Below are 20,154 nucleotides of genomic sequence, written 5' to 3' on the forward strand. Positions count from 1 at the left end.
TTTTGCCAAAAAAACATCTTTTTCTTATACTTTTGGTGGCATTTGTGGATTCAGGTCAGAAAATGCCTCAGTTTCCCTCTTTCACTTTTCGTCTCCTTCCTCTTTCCATGCAAAAAACTTTGGGACTCAGGTTCTAATTCGGGGTCCTCAAGGTCCCACTCCCACCCAGCCACCGGGGGGGGGGAGGGGCTGCATCTTATCCCACATCAGCTGCCTTTCCGTGACCCCGGCCCTACATCAGCCACTAGGGAAGTGGAGGGGGCCTCCCTCTTCTTCCGGTGAGGGGGAAATAGGGCCAGAGAAGGGGCGGAGACCACATGGAGATTGAAGTTCCTGCCTCTCTTGCCCTACACACCATTTTCCAGTAGTGACATACCAGACCCTTTCTCCCTCCTCCTTCCCCCAGGGGCACTGAGGGCCCCTCCCAGCTCCACTCCTGCCCCAGAGGAGCCCCCTCCTTAAAGGGGGTCTCCTGCCCCCCTTTACTTCCAGAGATCCGGCCCAGTGCCTCCACCAGTAGCATCAGGGGGATCCCAGGGGATCCCAGCGGATCCTATGGATGCTGCCCCACAAGCGCCCTCAAAGAGAGAGGAGAAAGAATACTCTGGTTTCTCTTCAGATCGTATAAATCTTCCTCCTTTTACTAAAGATTTCTGTGGAGAGGAACATTTATGAGTTTCGATTCAGACAAGAAAATATCAAATAGCTTATGAATGAATGTTAAACTTTACTTTAGAAGTATCATGTTATCTATAGTGGAGTTAAGGTTTCAGGGGGGGGGGAATAGGTAGTTTAAGAATAGTTAGGCTAACTTAGCTTATGATTGTTAATTGAAATACCCTGTATTTTGCTCTGGGAAGTCGGGGAGGGGGGGGAGGTTGGGAATAGGGGGGGGAAATTTCTTTGTAAAACTTTTCAATAAAAAAAAGAGAGAGAGAGAGGAGAAAGGCAGGGATGCTCCCAGCCTCAGGCCTCATTGGTGGGTCTGAATTCGAGGGAAGGAGTGTTCTCCTTGAACTTCGGAATTGGGAGTGCCCAAAATGAAGGTAACAGTCGGTTGACTAAAGAGAGACGATGGCAAAGAAGTAAACAGGCAGCAGAGAGAAAGCAGAGCTGCTGAACTCGTTCTTTGCCTCAGTGCCATAAACGTTTTTCTGAAAAAAGTACTCTTGCGATACATCAGCAAATCCACAGTGGAGAAAAACCATATAAATGTTCAGATTGTGAGGAATCTTCCACCCACCCTTCAGCACTTTGCAGGCACACCTGAAATCTCCCAGGAAAGTGCCTCTGCAAGTGTGCCGAGTGGGAGAAACCTTTTCGTTATAATCAAAGCTTAAAAAGCACCAGAAAGTCCATAGCAGAGATAAATCTTTTCAGTCGTGAACAATGCGGGAAACATTTTTTTTCAAAAGTCGCATCTTCATGTTCACCAGGAACTTCACACCGTGACAGAAGGGAAATCCTACAATTGTTTGGTGTGGGGAAAATGTTTTTCTTAGTCTAATATAATCTGAGAATCCAGAATCATGTAATAGTGCATAAATGTCAGTGGTGAAATCTAAAATTTGTTACTACCGGTTCTGTGGCTGTGGCTTGGTGTGTGTGTGTGGGGGGGGGGGTAAGGTGACTGGGTGGGCGTGGCCAATTTTTTTCTTTTAAAATCATTTTTTCTACAACCTCTTCGGCAAAGAGGTTGTAAAAAAATGCTTTCAAAAGGCTCTGACGATCCCAGCTGAGTTGCCTGATCAGCAGAGGCTTTTTTTCTTTTAAAAGCCTCTGCCGATCAGGCAACTCAGCTTGGATGGTCAGAGGCATTTAAAAGAAAAAAAGCCTCTGCCGATCAGGCAACTCAGCTGGGATCATCAGCTGACGAACCCTTTGAGGATCGCAGCTGAGCCGCACGATCATCAGAGGCTTTTTTTTTTTTAACTTTTAAAAGCATTGTTTCGGCCGAAGAGGTTGTAGAAAAAATGCTTTTAAAAATTAAAAGAAAAAGCCTCTGATGATTGTGCGGCTCAGCTGGGCATGGGGGGGAGGGTGCAGGAATTTTTGCTACCGGTTCTCCGAACCACCCACCTCTATCGCTACCGGATTGGGCGATCCGGTCCGAACCGGGAGCATTTCACCCTTGATAAATGTTGGGAGTGTAAGGTTTGGTTCCCTAACCAGCAGCACTAGTAACTTAGCAGAGTGAAAAAGAAAAAAAAAAGTTAGAAGTGCTGGAGAGTGGAGATCATTTTTTGAAGAGCACAGCTAGTCCTCGATTTACAATCACAGTTAGAAACGGATTCCTGGTAACAGTTTATAGAGTTATACATCCTAGCACCCACATAACCGAATCACATTTTATGACATTTTTTGTGGTCAGTAAGCAATAAGGAGTCCTAAGTATAAAGAAAATCTGGTCGCAAAAGCCAGCCGGCTACCAAGTGCTCATAATCTGGTCACATAACGTGGAGAGCGGGTGGGAAGACAACATTTTCCAATGGCCAGAATTGTTTTATGGGCCATCAATGCTTGCCGTAACCTGTAATGAAATATTGAGAAACCCTGGAGCATTTGCAAAAAGGGGTCATTGTATAAATACTTGGAACATTGCAAAATACTGACTTCACTGAGATCTCTGGAGACCCCAAAGGATGCACAAGAAAAAAATTGTGCGTTTTGGGTGTGGGAATTATTTTTCTGGACTGGTCTACCTGGGTCTGCATCAGGTAAAATGTCCTCCAGAAATCCTCCAGGTACTCGGATGGCTGGAGACTCTTTCCAGGTGACAAACCACATCAGAGCTTGGTGTGTGGAAAATCTGTTGCTTGAAATGAGACAATTGTTGTCCTGCGTTTGTGAGTCCCCTCAGAGGGGGCCCCTAAAAATCTTTGTAGCATTGAAAAAGGTTTTATCCTGAAATCTTTTTTAAAAAAATGCAAAAGCAGGTCATAATTGTGGTAAAATGAGAAAAAAGTTACCTGGCCTGCTGTTATTAAATAAAATTTGTCATCTTTTTAATTTGACCTGTCAGAAATGGTGTAGCACCTCCTGATTGTGTGTTTGTTTGCGTGTATCAAACACACAGCAGCTGCTGTGGCATAGAGGTGGAGCTCTTGCCTCACAATCAGGAGGTTGTGAGTTTGATCCTAGGCAGATGTTGGGTCTCCTGCTTGTGCAGGGGGTTGGACTAGATGACCTGCAAGGTCCCTTCCAACTCTGTAAACCTCTTAATTTAGACTGTATTTAAATTCCTTTATGGATATTCTTGTTATTCTCTTACTGTGATATTTCATCGATATTCATATACCATGTTACATTAAATATTCTTCTTGCTTATTTCTGTCAATCTGGAAGCACTTTCTGAATTTTCCAGACAGACATCACTTCAAATAGTTTAAATTTAATGCAAGGTTTTTGTGGGATTCATTGGCTTCACTAAATGAGACCCACTTTAACTCATCAGTTGCCTTTAACCGTGGTTCATTCTCTCCTTCTCCTCCGTCCTCCATGAAATGGCATCTCCTCCCCAGCCCTAAGCAGGATAATGCTTTCCTAACTGTTTTACTTTGGAAATGATCTTTTCTCTCTTGATCCCACAAAAATGTCCTTTGTGACATAGTTGCTGATGTGCTCAGAAGCTGAGATCTGCACCATTCCTATTGGCTACTTCAAGGGGGCTTCTGGCATCTCCCCGTCCTCTGTGAGCACCTTGATCTGGACACCTGGTTCCCCAGAAGTGGATCCCACTGTAGCACAAGGGAAGAGCTGCCCCTACTAACTCAAGGAGAATCTGAGTTCCTTTCAGAGCTGCTCTTCCTCTGGCTCAGGATGCCCCTCGGCCCCCTCTTCTCCAGCCCAGAAACGCCAGGAGCCTTAAAACCAATCAGGGAGAATAGCTCAGGGTGGAAATGGGGGGATCCTTGGTGTTTCCCTGGAGACGTCTCATTACCCAAATAGGTAACATCATCAGGGCACCAACCAACCACCAACCTTCAACTCTTACGGTGCCTTTTGGGGCAACTCTTTCAGGGCATCTGCAGAGCTTAAGCTTCTAGAGCGCACAGAGACTGATAAAATATAACAGATTAACAGAGTTGGAAGGGACCTTTTTGGTCATCTAGTCCAACCCCCAGGAGATCCAACATCTGCCTAGGATCAAACTCACAACCTCCTGATTGTGAGGCAAGAGCTCCACCTCTATGCCACAGCAACTGCTGGTTGTTTGATATACACAAACACACAATCACAAAAACACACAAAAGGGTTTCGCAGCACGTGGTCCTAGTTTAAAGGGGGTGAGGAAGAGGCGATGGAGGGGCGGGGCTTCAAGCAGTAGGCGGAGCCCCAGATGAAGCCAGAAGCTCCGCCCCCCCCCCGCCTCTCCCCTCCCACTGGCTGGATCTCCGCTTCCCTTCGCCCGGCGAGGATCGGCGGTGGATCCCTCGGGAGAGGCTCCTGGGTGCTGCTCGGGTCAGGTGGGGCTGCTCTCCTTCCGGCCTCCAGATCTCCTCCCCGCCAGGAGGAAGGGAGCTGCGGATCCCTCTCTTCGCCTCGCAGGGTTTTCCTCGGGGAGATCCGGCTCTGGCGTTGCCTGCAGGGAGCGGATCCCTCCTTTCCCTCCAGTGGGGCAAAGGGGGCTCCGTCCCCGGGCTGGATCTGCCCCCTCCTCGCCCAGCCAGGGCTCCCCGAGGGGCTCCGGGTGGATCCGGGAAGGAGCCTTTTGGTAAGTTCCACTTTTAGAAGTGGTCCGGCAGATCACGAGTTTCCTGAGCATGCGCATCCCGCAAGTGCATTTGAAAAAAAAAAAGTGTAAATTGTGCTTTAAAACTTTTACTGAGATTTGTATTGTGTGATTAAGACCCTCTGATGTCTTTGCAACGGGGAGGTTTGGGGGGGGGAAGGAAAGTTTAAATTAGTTGAATTGAGCTCCTGTTTTCTTAACCCACAAAAGAGATCCTCTTTCTTTGAGCTCTGTCTGAAAGGCCAAAACTAACATCCTTTTGTTTTTTTATGCTAATCTTTTACTTTGCTTCTGCTTTAAAAACAATGGGTAGAATTTCTCAACTTTGTGTTTTCCGTGTTTTGCCCAGAAGAGGCTGTGATGGGGCAGCTCCTTCTTGGTGGATGTTTTTCAAAGGACAAAGGAAGTTTTGAGGGTGGTCTTGTGAGCAGCTGCCAGAAGAAGCTGATGGCCAGATTGCTGCCTTTCCTAACTGGAAATAAATTTTGAGACACCTAATTGGAATCTTTGTGGTTTTGCAGCCTCCAAAAAGAGCTGGAAAGAGCAGCCCTTTTCACACATGCTCTGCCCCATCTGCTCTCTCCCATCTTCCACTGGGTTTTCCTAGGCACAGCTATGCTTTGGTCCCTGTTGGACTTCAGCTGCTGGTTTCTTCCATTTTGCCTTATTAAGATTCAATCATTATTTTGTATTTTCATCAAATAATCCTATTTTCTCTTCCCTCTTCCAGATCATTTATAAATTATGTTCAGTATCACTTTCGGCATCTGAGCCTTTTTCATTTCTCTTTGCAGGAGACCAGTGAGGACGTGGCTGTGAACTTCACAGAGGAGAAAGAGACGTTCTTGGATTGGGATCCACCAACCTTTGGCCAGGATTCTTGTTCCAGAGAATTTGGAAATTGTGGCCTGGATGAAAAAGCAGCTTCCTGCACAAAGGACCAATCGGTTAAGGAGAAACCAAATCAGTCAGCAGTGAGGATCATACCTGGCCTTGACCGAGAGACCTCTTCATTGTAACGTTAAACGTGAGTAAACAAATCTTGGTTAAATCTTGCTTTGGAGAACAAGCATCCATTTTTTAAATCTTCGATAACTGAACAATGCAGAAAAAAGATTTGCTCCCAAGGTACTGGGTGAAGGCATAATGAGCATACATGGACCTCAGTGAGGCATGTGACAAAGTAGGCCGCAACCTAGATCTTGGCAAGATTTAAAAAAAAAACTGAGATAGCATCACCACCTGATGGATTCACAACTGGCTGACCAACCGCATTCAACGAATTTAAAATTTAGTTTACTTTATTTTATTGTCATTGCACCTCATACAACGAATTTAAATGCCATCTTCAGTCTACATTGTAACTATAAAAAAATAAAACAAAAAGACACATCCTTCGCATTCTATGCAATTGAATTGAAAACCCCTGATATTGCATTAATATTGCACTATACAGTAGAATTCAATCTAGTTACTGCTCTGGGATAGAACCTCGGTGCCTTCCGCCGTGCCCTTAAAACTTTCTTTTTTCAGCAAGCCGGGCTGGCCTAACACTTTTTTTAAAATGTTTTTAATTGTTTTGTCATTGCTTTTAGTTATGGGGCCAAATATATATATATATATCTTTTTAATTGTATTTTAATGTTTGTAGTTTATGTTTTTACTTTGGCTGTACACCACCCTGAGTCCTCAGGGAGAAGGGTGGTATATAAATTTGATATAAAATAAATAAAAATAAAAAAATAAATAGAAGCTGTTTTTCAGCCTATTTGTCCTTGTTTTTATTATCCTGTATTGTCTGCCAGATGGTAATAGTTCAAAAAAAAAGGGGTGCCCAGGATGAGATGGATCTTTGAGAATGTTTTGACCTTTCTTAAGGCAGCGGGAGCTATAAAGCTCTTCCAAAGAGGAGAGAGGGCAACCAATAATCCTCTGGGCAATGACGTTAACCCTCTGGAGCGCTGTCCTACCTGCTACTGTGCAATTGGCAAACCATACACAGGTGCAGTAAGTTAAAATTCTCTCTATGGTGCAGCGATAGAAGGTCACTTCGTTTTTGGTAATTCTTGTAGTTTGTCCTGGACTTATAACCACAATTGGAGTCTTGGTCGTTGAGCAAAGTGGTCCTTAAGTAAGATGTCACGTGAGAGTTTGGCTCAATGAGTGCAATGCTGTACTCCTGATTGTGGTTGATAAAACGATTTCACGTGTCCTTAAGCAAAGTCCCAGGTAAGGAACGTGGTGTCGTAAAGGGAGAGTTGGGAAGAGCAACTCAGGCCCCCCCTCCAGTAGAAGCAGAGAGGGTGAAAGAGGGGAAGATTTTCAGTCTTGAGGGTGGAGGTTGCAGCTTCAGGGGGCTGTTTCATGCCAGGACCGGAGGGCAGTGTGGATTTCCTTTTGTGTCCTTCCATGATTCTCAACTGAAATCTCCCTTTCTCTTTGTGCTTGGAGGGATGGACTACATGCCCCTTTAAGGTCTTTTAAGGCCCTTGAGTCCAGGCTGTGTCTGCTGAGATTTCGAAAGGAGAAAGTGGAGACAGGGGTCTCTATGAAGAGCCTCCATCCTCCAGCTCATGGTTGTCCCCAAGATGTTTTTCCAAAAGGAAACTGGAGTTTCTTGGTTTTTTCCCTTGAAAACGTTTCCCTTCTCATCCCAGGAGCTTCTTCAGTTCTGACTGAGCAGTGGAGGATGGAAGGATTGATATTCCTTGCAGTCATTTGGTGCTGAATCAGGGTGCAAAGGGGTGCGGAGCCTTCCTGGGGCTGCCTTTAAACCTGGTTCATTCTCTCCTCCGTCCTCCATGAAATGGCATCTCCTCCCCAGCTGAATGCGGCAGAATGTTTTCCTAGCTGTTTTACTTGGGAAGTGGCCTTTTCTCTCTTGATCCCATAGAAATGTCCTTTGTGACGTAGTTGTATTGCCTCTATGGGAAGAAGAATGAGATCTGGGTTCCTCCTCCCAAACATTCCTCTTTCCTGTCTTGGCGTCTCTGGAGATTAAGAAATCCTGCTTCAAGCATGCAGAGAGGGACACTCTTCCCATGGGCAGAGGAACCCTCTACACCGAAGCCCATCAGAGGAACAGAGGTGGTTTCAGAGCACGTGGTCCACCCTGGTAGGGGAGAATAGAGGGGAGGGGTGGATGGCAAAGAGGAGGAGGCGGGAAAGGGGTGGGGCTGTATGGAGGGGCGGAATCCAATGGTATATATGAGCCCCTCCCCTCTCAGGATTTCCGTTTCCCTCCGTGAATCCCGCTTCTTTCTTGGAGGATTGGCACTGGATCCCTCGGGAGAGGCTTTTGGATCCCTCTCGGGGAAGGTGAGGCTGCTCTCTCTCCGACCTCCAGGCTGCCCCTCCTCCCAGGAGATCTTCTCCCCGCCAGGAGGAAGGGAACTGTGGATCCCACTCTTTGGCTCGCAGGCTTTCCTTGGGGAAATCTGGCTCTGGCGTTGCTTCCCGTCCCTCCAGGGGGGCTCCATCCCTGGGCTGGATCTGCCCTCTCCTCACCCGTCCAAAGTTCTGGGGGGGGCCCTCCAGGTGGTTCCAGGAAGGAGCTTTGGGTAAGTTGCTTCAGAAGGTCTCTCTTTGGTCCGTAAGAGATCAAAGTCTCTGAGCATCCATATCCCGCATGTGCAGATGGGAAAATGGAGTAAACGGAGCTTTAAAGCATTTGTTGAGGTTTGTAATATGCTCTAAACACAGACCGACCTCATTGCAATGGGGAGGGGAGAGGTTGGGAGAAAAAAAAGCTTTAAATTAATTGAATTGAGTTCATGTTTTCTTAACCCTTCACGTTCACGTTTCTTAACGGGCTACTTGCAGGAGCACCTGCTACCGGTCTCCCACCGACCAGTGCGCTCGCATAGGGCTGCCCTCCTCGAGGTGCCGTCGGCCAGGCAATGTCGGCTGATGGCACCCAGGATGAGGGCGTTCTCTGTGGGCGCGCCGACCCTCTGGAATGGTTTACCCACCGGGCTCCGCACGGCCCCCGATCTCCGCTCCTTCCGTAGGGACCTGAAGACATGGCTCTTTAAACAAATCGCCTGATCTGCTGGGAGTTTGTTAGTTTTTAGTTTTTCTAAGGGTTTTAATTGGAGTATTTTAATTAACTAAAATTAATTTATTATTTTATTGTGCGATGCTTTTTATTTTTATGAGCCTCCCCGAGTCCTTCGGAAGAAGGGCGGCATTTAAATTTGATTAAATAAATAAATAAATAAATAACCCACAATAGATCCTTTTTCCTTGAGCTCAGTTTAAAAGGGGAACAGTGAAATCCTTTGTTCTTATGCCAAAGTTTAATCTACTGATCCTAAAGGCTTGGTAGAATCAGGAAAAATCAGTATTTTCCCTGTTTTGCCCTGAAGGAGCTGTGATGTGATCCTTCATGGTGGATGTTTTATAAAGCAAAAGTTTTAAGGAAGTTTTGAGGCTGGTTGCCACCTGATGCTTTCCTCTGCTTCCCTACTCTTTCCTGAGGGACTGCCATTAACCAGGGGGAGGCAGAATCCGTGGGGTGGGGGACGAAAGTGACGCTGCTTCAAGGTCAGCTGGCATCCCACTTCACACCAAACTCTGCTTGGACACCTTGCCTGAACCTCTTTGGTTGTGGGGTGGGGAAATGGGAGGAGATCAGCCCTTTTCACCATCTGATCTCTCTCACCTTCCTTTGCGTTTTCCTATTCACAACTATGCCTTGGTCCCTTTTGGACTTCATCCTGCTGGTTTCTTCCATTTTGGCCCTTCAAAATCATGGTTAAATATTGCTTTGGAACATAAGCGTTAGTTATTAATGGATGCAATTTGGGTCGGTTACGAGGATCAGAGGTTTTGTCTTCCGAGCTTTAGATCTCATGCTGGAGCCCATCTTCAGGGAACTTCTCTCCAGCAGAGTGTGTGCTCTTCTGTTTGTGGTGTGGTTGTGTCTGTGGACCACACATAGAATAGCACACACGCTGCTGGAGAGAGGGTCCCTGAGGAAGGGCTCCAGCACATCTGAAAGTCTGAAAGCTCAGAAGACAAAATCTCTGATCCTGTTAACCGACCCAGAATGGATCCTGAAACTTCATTCTGGGACACGTACTGTATGTTCGCCTTCATTTCTGTTTTGTCTTTATTTGACAAAACGGCAATGCAGTGAAAGTTTTTGCCTTGACTTTTGTGTTCCCTATAGGCAGTCCTCGACTTATGACTGAATTTGGACTGCAGTCTCACTTGTTGAGCAAAGAAGACATCACGTGAGACATCACATGACTGCTTTGCTGAAGAACTGCAATTCTGCCCTCACTGTTGTGGTTGTTAACAAATGTCAGCATCTTGCCTTCAACAATTTTGTGATTTTCTGTGTTTCTCGAAAGGAAATAATGTTCTCATTCTTCTTTTTTGTTCCACCAGCCGGAAAGTAACTGTGACCAAAGATTTACCTTCAAGACAACTAACAAGAGATAGTAGAAATTCAGCCCAAGACAGCAGCCAAGGGAAAGCATGAAGCGTGGGAAATTCTTGGATCCCCCATCAGACACAAGCAGCCCTCCAAGAACCCCCAAAAGAACCCATGAATGCTCAGAGTGTGGGAAATCCTTTGCTCGCAAGTCCCTCCTTTTGACCCACAGGAAGCTCCATGTGGGAAGTGGATCCAATCAAGATTTTGAGGGTGAGAAATCTTCTGGAAAAGAAACCAAAGATCTCAGAAGCTCCCCTAGACTAAACCCCTATAAATGTGAGGAATGTGACTTATGCTTTGGTCAAAAGTCAAGCCTTGTTACACATCAGAAAATCCACACTGGAGAGAAACCTTATCAATGTCTGGAATGTGGGATTTTTTTCCGTAAAAAATGCACTCTCAGAAACCACGAGAGAATCCACACAGGGGAGAAACCTTACAAGTGTTGGGAATGTGGGAAGAGCTTTTCTCAGAATTCAAGTCTTTGGATCCATGAGAAGATCCATGCTGGAATAAAATCTTACAAATGCTTTGAATGCGGAAAATGTTTCACCCAGAGTTCAGGTCTTCGGAAACATGAGAAAATACACAAAGGGGAGAAAAACGAAAAGTGCCTCGAATGTGGGAAATGTTTTTCCAGGAAATGCATTCTGATGCGACATCAGAAACTCCATACTGGAGAGAGACCCTATGAATGCCCAGAATGTGAGAAACAATTCATATATTCTTATGAACTTCAGAGACACCAGAAGTGGCACAAAGGGGACCTGCCCCATAAATGTAGGGAGTGTGGGAAAAGTTTTATTACGCCAACCCATGTTCAGATTCATCAGAGAATCCACACAGGGGAGAAACCCTACAAATGTGGGGAGTGTGGGAAATGCTTTTCCCAAAAACAACACCTTGGACGCCATCAAAGGTTCCACACAGGAGAGAAGCCATACAAATGCGTAGAGTGTGGAAAATGCTTTATAGACAAGCGAGGCCTTTCGATGCATCATAAAACCCACACAGGGGAAAAGCCACAGCAATGCAATGACTGTGGAAGATTTTATAGTACCACATCAGCCCTTAGAAGTCATGTGAAAATTCACACAGGGGAAAAAAACTACAAATGTTTAGACTGTGGGAGAGCATTTGCTCATTCTTCTTCCTTTTTAAGTCACAGCCGAATCCATACAGGAGAGAAGCCCTACAAATGCTCAGAGTGCGATAAATGTTTTTCACGGAGAGATTCTCTTGTGAGGCATCAACGAATCCACACTGGAGAGAAACCTTATAAATGTCTGGAGTGTGGGAAATGTTTTGCCCATCCTACAACACTTCACACGCACACCCGAAATCACACAGGAAAGTAGCCTTACAAATGCACAGAGTGCGAGAAACCTTTTCCTAGTAAATCAAAGCTAAAAAGGGACCAAAAATTCCATAGCAGAGATAAATCTCTTCAGCTGTGAATAACATTGGGAACACTTCTTTTCAACACAACGTTTACCAGGAATTTCACACAGTGACAGAAAGGAAATCCTACAATTATTTGGTGTGGGGAAAATGTTTCACCTACTGAAGGAAAACAACATCAAATCCCATCAGAGAGAACACAATGAGGCAAAAGGGTGTAAATGTTGGGGGAGTGAGAATATTTTGCTCGCAAAGCCGCATTAGTAACTTAGCAGAGTAATTACACAAAAGAGTTATAAGTATGTGAGGAGTAGATATAATGTTTTGCAGAGAGGAAGTCCTTGAGCTATGACCACAACTTGGAATGGATTTCTGGTAATAAGTTCCTAAGTTAAGGAACCAGGTATTTCTATTAATTTTTTAGTAGACTGTGTTGATCAATGGGAAGTGAGAATTTAGAGATGGGAAAATGGGGTGAAGGTAGAATGAATCTGATGGTTTATTTAGTGATAAAGTTTTGATGTTGAATCTGCTGGTTGAGGATGAAGAGGGAAAAAGGGATTCCCCCCCTTTTTTTTCATTGTCTTTTTCATATATTCCCACAGAGATATTTGTATTAATTTTCTTTCTGTGCATATAATCCTGAATAAAAGTATATTGCTCAAAATAATCAAGAGGGCCTTTTTCAGGAGATGGACTGGTGGCTCAAAACAGACAAGATGGCAGTCAGATTGTGCCGTACTGTGCAGCCAAAGTGGGTTGAGGGAGGGGCTGTCGGACCTCCACTGGATCAGGAAATCGGCTTCTTGGGGGCGGAGGAGGAGGAGGAGGAGGAAGGCTGTCCATGGATCCCAGCAGCTACTAGTGGAGTGAGCCACGCTTCTCAGAGGAGGGGTGGGAAACCTGTCCTGATCCTGTTGCGAACCGGTAGTAAAGGTAAGTAGAACCCACCCCTGCAATAAGGATACCTATACCCATACTCCTGGGCTCTCCCAGCCCTTCAACCGCCACCTGCCCTGGATACTCTGAAGTTTTCTTCTCCCCCCAGTCTTCAGCCCCACTAGCTTTCTTTGAATGGTTTTTGAGGCCTCTTTCCTGTCCCCCTTCCAAATTGGCCCCCCTGTAGCCGCCCAAAACTCAAAGGGAGGGGCTCCAGCACGTTTCACTGAAGGGAGAGTTGGGAAGAGCAACTCAGACCCCACCCCCCAATAGAAGCAGAGGGTGAGAGAGGGGAAGATTTTCAGTCTGGTGGGGGGGTGGGGTTGCAGCTTCATGACAGGACCAGAGAGCAGTGTGGGCTTCCTTTTGAGTCCTCCATGACTCTCAACCCAAATCTTCCTTTCCCTGTGTGCTTGCAGGGGTGGTCTACATGCCCCTTTAAGGTCTTTTAAGGCCCCTAGGCATCCAGGCTGAGTGCTGTGGTTTCAAAAGGGCAAAACGGAGCCAGGAATCTCGATGGAGAGTCTTCTTGGTTTTTTTCCCCTTGAAAACGTTTCCCTTCTCATCCCAGGAGCTTCTTCAGTTCTGACTGAGCAGTGGAGGATGGAAGGATTGATATTCCTTGCAGTCATTTGGTGCTGAATCAGGGTGGAAAGGGGTGTGGAGTCTTCCTGAGGCTTTCTTTAACCCTGATTCATTCTCTCCACCTCCTCCTCCTCCATGAAATGGCATCTCCTCCCCAGCTGAATGCGGCAGAATGTTTTCCTGGCTGTTTTACTTGGGAAGGGGCCTTTTCTCTCTTGATCCCATAGAAATGGGTCCTTTGTGACATAGTTGCTGATGTGCTCAGAAGCTGGGATCTGCCCAACTCCTATTGGCTACTTCAGGGGGGGGGCTTCTGGCATCTTCCTGTCCCCTCCAAGCACAGGGTGGGACCCCCTGTGAGCCCCTTTATCCGGACACCCGGTTCTCCAGAGGCGCCTGGTGCCCAGATGCTCCTCAAGTCTGATGGAGGCTCTTTCTCTTTATGGATTTAAGGCTCTTTGGGAAGAAGGTCCAGTCCTGAGCTAAATGGAAGCATCTGGATCTCGACATCTGGTTCCCCAGAAGTGGATCCCACTGTAGCACAAGGGATGAGGTGCGCCTAACTCGAGGGGAGCTGGTGTATACGCTGCTCTTCCTCTGGGTCAGGATCTCCCCCTTCTCCAGCTCCAGAAACACCAAAAGCCTTAAAATCAATTGGGGAGAATAGCTCAGGGTGGAAATGGGGGGGTCCTTGTTGGTCTCTGAGCTTCGGTGTTTCCCCTGAGACGTCTCATTGCCCAAACTAGGTAACATCATCAGGGCAGCAACCAACCACCAATCTCAGGGAGCCCCCAAGAACCGTTCAACTCTTACGGGGCCTTTTTGCCAAACTCTTTCAGGGCATTTGCAGAGCTTCAGTTTCTAGCGTGCTCATAGATACAGACACACACACACAATCACAAAAACACACAAAGAGTTTCAGAGCACGTAGGGAAGGAGAAGAGATGGTCAAGGGGCGGGGCCTCAAGGAGTAGGCGGAGCCCCAGATGAAGCCAGAAGCTCCGCCCCTCCCCGCCTCTCCCCTCCCCCTGGCTGGATCTCCGCTTCCCTCCGCGAGTCCCTCTTCACGTAGGCAGGACAGGCGCTGGATCCCTCGTGAGAGCTTCCTGGATCCCGCTCGGGGCAAGTGGAGCTGCTCTTCCTCCGGCTTCCAGGCCGTCCCTCCTGCCAGCAGATCTTCCTCCCCGCCAGGAGGAAGGCAGCTGCGGATCCCGCTCTTCGGTTTGCAGGGTTTTCCTCGGGGAGATCCGGCTCTGGCGGTAACGGATCCCTCTGGAGGTAACGGATCCCTCCAGTCCATTCCCTCCAGGGGAGCAAAAGGAGCTGGATCTTCCCCCTCCTCGCCCGGCCAAGGCTCCCCGGGTGCAGGGGGTGGGGGCAGGGCCGGATTTTCCTATAGGCTAACTAGGCTTCAGCCTAGGGCCTCAAGATCAAGAGGGGCCTACATTCAAATTGTTAGCAAAATTAAAATTACACTTTCACTATAGGTGAAAGGGCCTCATAAGTGGAATAGCCTAGGGCCTCTTTTCATCTAAATCCGGCCCTGGGTGGGGGATCCGGATGAATCCGGGAAGGAGTTTTTGGGGAGGTTGTTTTCAGAAGGTCTCTCTGTGGTCCGTTTGACCAAGAAGCCTCTCAACATCCAGCGCAGGATGAATTAGCCATGATGGGATGGAGTTTATAAGTAGAAAAATCAGAAAAAGCAAGAAAAGGGGAAAAGAAACGAGTTGCTTACGCTAAGCTCAACACTCTTCCTCCTCTTTTGCTTCTGCGACGCCTTAACCTTTTGCGTTGCCTGTCGGTAGTCCTCGATTCACGACTACAATTGGGATTAGAATCTCACTTGTTTTGGAAAGTGATTATTATGTGAGCCATCACACGATGGCTTTGCTCAATTAGCGAACACTCACTATCTCAGTTGTTAAGTGATTTCACAGTTCATTAAGTGGATGGAGCCGCAGGTAAGAAGCACAGGTTTGTCTGAGGGGGCAGGGATGGAGGCCATCAAAGTCCCAGGTTAGTCCATGTTTGACTTGGGGGGGTGCTGGAGAAGCTTAGAGGAGCTTCGGTTCACGTTACTTATAAATGGTATGGAACATGTGGCTTGGAGAATGGCACAAAGCTGCAAAGGCCTCCAGTCTGGGGATTAAGGCTGTTTTTCTCGGTGGCAGCGGTGGCACTGGGCTGAAGTCCAGGCTTGGGGTCAGTGGGGGATGGCTGAAATGGTTTTAGTCTTCGGCCTCCTCTTAAGGCACCACCCCGGCATTTCTGCCCTATTGTAGGGCCCAGCTGGGGCGACTGAGGCTTTTGGGAGTGGCTGCACCTTTAACACCTCACTGCAGCTCTCTTAATTCATGCGTGGCCTGTGCTGCACCTCCAGGGTCTCCCCCACCCCATTCAGGCACCCCTCCACTTCTTCCCTGGGTCTCCCTTCACCTAACAACCCACAAAATCACAACGGCATGAGAGTTTTCCTCCTAGTGATTTTGTGAGTCTCCACATTTCTTTTTTTAAAAATATGTTTGATTGTTTTATGTCATACATTCCATTTCTATGTTGAGCAGCGCATTCTCTAGGTGTCCATGGTGTTAACATACGAACAATATCTTTTATCTTGTGGCTGTTCACCGCCCTGAGTCCTTCGGGAGTAGGGCAGTATAGAAATTTAAATAATAAAAATAATAATAAATAATAATAATATCGTCACTATAATCCTATTCCTGTGATGGCGAACCTATGGCATGGGTCCCACAGGTGGCACATGGAGTCATATCAGTGGGCACGCGAGTGTTGCCGTAGCTCAGCTCCAGCGCGCATGTGTGTGCCGGCCAGCTGGTTTTTGGACCTTTCGGTCCCACTGGAAGTTGGGAAATGGGCTATTTCCGGCCTCCGGGGAAGGGGGTGGGGAAGGCCATTTTCACCCTCCCCAGGCTCTTAGAAAGCCTCTGGAGCCTGGGGAGGGTGAAAAATGGGCCTTCACATACTAAAAGCAGGGGGGCACGCAGGGGCAGGGCGTATTGGATTATGGGGGTGGGCACACACGTGGGTGACCTCCCCGCATTCCCCCCGCTTTTGGCAAGCAACGGCAAAATGGTTAGCCATCATTGTCCTGTACCATGTTTCCCCGAAAATAAGACTCTGTCTTATATTTTTTTGAACCCCGAAATAAGCGCTTGGCCTTATGTTTGGGGATGTCTTATTATTTTGGGGCATGTGGAGTAAGATGGGGCTCCTCTTGCCATCTTACCTGATTTCCAGCTCTGAGTTTAAATATTTTCAGGGGGAGCCTTATTTTAGCGCATACGCCCAATTGGGCTTATTATCAGTCTTATTTTCAGGAATTCTTCTTACTTTTCGTAGGTTTTATGTGTGTTTTTCTTTTAGCCAGGTTTCTCCTACGTAACCAAGATTTTTCTTTCTACAGCCCTAGCTCAGTGGAGTCACATCCACTCAATTCTGGTCTTTTCTTTTCTTCTGGCAGCCAGCAGGTCCTATACTGCCCTATACTGCCTAGTGAGAGACTTATATAGATCTATTTCTGGCTCATTAGCCATCATCAGTAAGCCACACCCACATCTCATGTATCCTCCCTGTAAAGGTACAATATCTATTTTCTTCTTACTTTTATGTGTGTTTTTCTTTTAGCCAGGCTTCTCCTACGTAACCAAGATTTTTCTTTCTACAGCCCTAGCTCAGTGGAGTCACATCCATTCGATTCTGGGCTTTTGATAGGGCCTGCTGGCTGCCAGAAGAAAAGAAAAGGTATGCGGTAATGTTTAAACAAATATGCGATAATATAAATCATCTTTACAACATATATCTTCCATCAAAGTATCGATTATATAACCATCAAAATATTAACTCACCTGTTTTTCTTTCTCATGTAGACCATATTTCATCCAATTTCATTCCTCTAACCTCAATATTTGTCATTTAACCATTTGTAGAATAGTTCCCATGTTATAAAATAATCTGAATCCTTCTTTTCCTTTTAATTTTTGGGGGTTATCCTGTCCATCTCTGCACACTCCAGAATTTTTTTGATGATAATATCATCTGCAGGGGTTTCTGGGTTTTTCCAACATTGGGCATACACAATCCTAGCTGCTGTTAGGATATGTAAAATCAAATATGTGTTACCCTTATTATAATTTCCTGGAAGTATGCCCAACAAAAATGTCTCATGTATTGTCTTGTGATATTTTCCAGCCATGTGCATATTTTCTTCCAGTATTTTTTTGCTTTGGGACATGTCCACCACATATGGTAATAGGAGCCTGGTGTCTGATTGCACTTCCAATATTTAACAGACTTGTTTTTATACATGTTTGCTAACCTTGCAGGTGAATAATGCCATCTATAAAACATTTTATAGAGGTTTTCTTTGTATGATGTTGACATTGTAAGTCTATGATTTCTATTCCATGAGTCTCTACATTTCTGAAAAGGAAATTCTCTGTTTCTCTTTCCTTCCTACAGCAGGAAGCAACTGTCATCAAAGATTTACCTGCAAGTCAACTATCAACAGATAGTAGGAAATTGGCACATGGCAGCAGCTGCCAGAACGCATGGAGTGTGGGAAACTTTTGAATCCCCCGTCAGACACAAGCAGCACTCCGAAAAACCAGAAACAATCCCATGAATGCTCAGTGTGTGGGAAATCCTTTGCTCTCCAGTCCCTCCTTTTGACCCACAGGAAGGTCCATGTGGGAAGTGGATCCAATCAAGACTTTGAAGGTGAGAAATCTTCTGGAAAAGACGCCAAAGATCTCAGAAGGCCCCCCAGATTAAACCCCTATAAATGTGAGGAATGTGACTTACGCTTTGGTCAAAAGTCAGGACTTCTTAGACATCAGAAAATCCACACTAGAGAGAAACCTTATCAATATCTGGAATGTGGGAAATTCTTCCCTAAAAAAGCCAGGCTCAGAGACCACAAGAGGATTCCCACAGAGGAGAAACCTTACAAGTGTTGGGAATGTGGGAAGAGCTTTTCTCAGAAGGCAAGTCTACGGGTCCATGAGAAGATTCATGCAGGAATAAAATCTCACAAATGCTTTGCGTGTGGAAAATGTTTCACCCTGAGTGTCTATCTTCACAATCATGAGAAAACACACAGAGGGGAGAAAAACAAAAAGTGCCTCAAGTGTGGGAAATGTTTCACTTGTAAATCAAATCTGGTGCGACATCAGAGACTTCACACTGGAGAGAGACCCTATAAATGCCCAGAATGTGGGAAAACATTTGTGGCTTCTTCTGAACTTCGGAGACACCAGAAGAGGCACACAGTGGAGAAACCCTATAAATGTGGGGAGTGTGGGAAAGGCTTTCTTGCACAAAGTGAGGTCCAGATTCATCAAAGAATCCACACAGGGGAGAAGCCATTCAAATGTGTGGAGTGCGGGAAATGTTTTTCCCGAAAAAAAAACCTTGGAACCCATCAGAGGGTCCATACAGGAGTGAAGCCATACAGATGCATAGAATGTGGGAAATGTTTTGCTTATACAGGAGGACTTTGGAGACATCAGAAAATCCACACTGGAGAGAAACCTTATCAATGTCTGGAATGTGGGAAAATTTTCCGTAAAGAAGCCACTCTCAGAGACCACAAGAGGATTCACACAGGGGAGAAACCTTACAAGTGTTGGGAATGTGGGAAGAGCTTTTCTCAGAAGTCAAGTCTTTGGGTCCATGAGAAGATTCATGCAGGAATCAAATCTTACAAATGCTTTGAGTGTGGAAAATGTTTCACCCTGAGTGTCTATCTTCACAATCATGAGAAAACACACAGAGGCGAGAAAAATGAAAAGTGCCTCAAATGTGGGAAATGTTTTATCTTGAAATCAAATCTGGTGCGACATCAGAGACTTCACACTGGAGAGAGACCCTATGAATGTCCAGAATGTGAGAAACGATTTGTGGATTCTTCTGAACTTCGGAGACACCAGAAGAGGCACCAAGAGGAGAAACCCTATCAATGTGGGGAGTGTGGGAAAGGTTTTCTTACACAAAGCGAGGTTCAGAGTCACAAGAGAATCCACACAGGGGAGAAGCCATTCAAATGTGGGGAGTGCGGGAAGTGCTTCTCCCAAAGACAAAACCTTGGAGTCCATCAGAAGGTCCACACAGGAGAGAAGCCATATAGATGCATAGAATGTGGAAAATCTTTTGCTTATAAGGGAAACCTTTGGGCCCATCAGAAAATTCACACAGGGGAGAAGCCATACCAATGCAACGAATGCAGGAGATTTTATAGTAGCACATCAGCCCTTAGAGATCATATAAAAATTCACACAGGTGAAAAAAATTACAAATGTTTAGAGTGTGGGAGAGCATTTGCTCGGTCATCTCTCCTCAGAAACCACAGCCGAATCCATACAGGAGAGAAGCCCCATAAATGCTCAGAGTGCGATAAAAGCTTTTGTCAAAAAAGGTCTCTCTTGAAGCATCAGCAAATCCACACTGGAGAAAAAACAAATGCCTAGAGGGTGGAAAATGTTTCATCCGTCCTTCAGCACTTCACACCCACACCCAACATCATGGCTTCACAAGTGTGCAGAGTGAACACTTTTCATTGTAAAATCCCAGCTAAAAATGCACCAGAAAGTCCATAGCAGAGATAAATCTTTTCAGTTGTCAACAATACAGGGAAACAGTTTTTTTTCCAAAAGTCACACCTTGCCATTCATCGTGAATTTCACACAGTGACAGAAGAGAAATCCTACAATTGTTTGGTGTGGGGAAAATGTTTTTCGTAGTCAAGTAATCTTAAATTACCATTGAACTTAAATTTTAAGTACTTTCAAGTATAGTCTTTTACTGTGAGGTTTCATTATTGTTCATATATCATGTTATATTACAAATATTTTTCTTGCCTTTTTCCCCAACCCAATTAACCTATTTTTCCATACAAATAACACTTCAAATCATGTGAACTGAATGTAATTTTTGGGTGGGATTCATGAACCGCACTAATGGAGACCTGCCTTAACTCCTTGCTTGGTTAATTCCAGGGTGGATTTGATTTAAGTCGAGTTGATTTAAATCACAATTT

The 20,154-nt window shown here is 45.8% G+C and overlaps 2 pseudogenes across 1 annotated transcript; both read left to right on the forward strand.

The window, feature by feature from the left end:
* The first annotated feature begins 599 nt into the window (after positions 1-599).
* On the forward strand, positions 600-687 carry LOC117662649 (U5 spliceosomal RNA; annotated as a pseudogene).
* A 2,940-nt stretch (positions 688-3,627) lies between these two features.
* LOC117662617 (uncharacterized) lies at positions 3,628-19,515 on the forward strand (annotated as a pseudogene). Its single transcript, XR_015731775.1, has 6 exons — positions 3,628-4,466; positions 5,527-5,759; positions 9,906-10,039; positions 10,127-11,466; position 11,550; positions 18,248-19,515. The product of XR_015731775.1 is annotated as an uncharacterized LOC117662617 (transcript).
* The last annotated feature ends 639 nt before the right edge of the window (positions 19,516-20,154 follow it).

The sequence above is a fragment of the Pantherophis guttatus genome, chromosome 2 (assembly GCF_059756535.1).
Source record: "Pantherophis guttatus breed Tessera chromosome 2, ASM5975653v1, whole genome shotgun sequence".
In the NCBI taxonomy this organism is placed as follows: Eukaryota; Metazoa; Chordata; class Lepidosauria; order Squamata; family Colubridae; genus Pantherophis; species Pantherophis guttatus.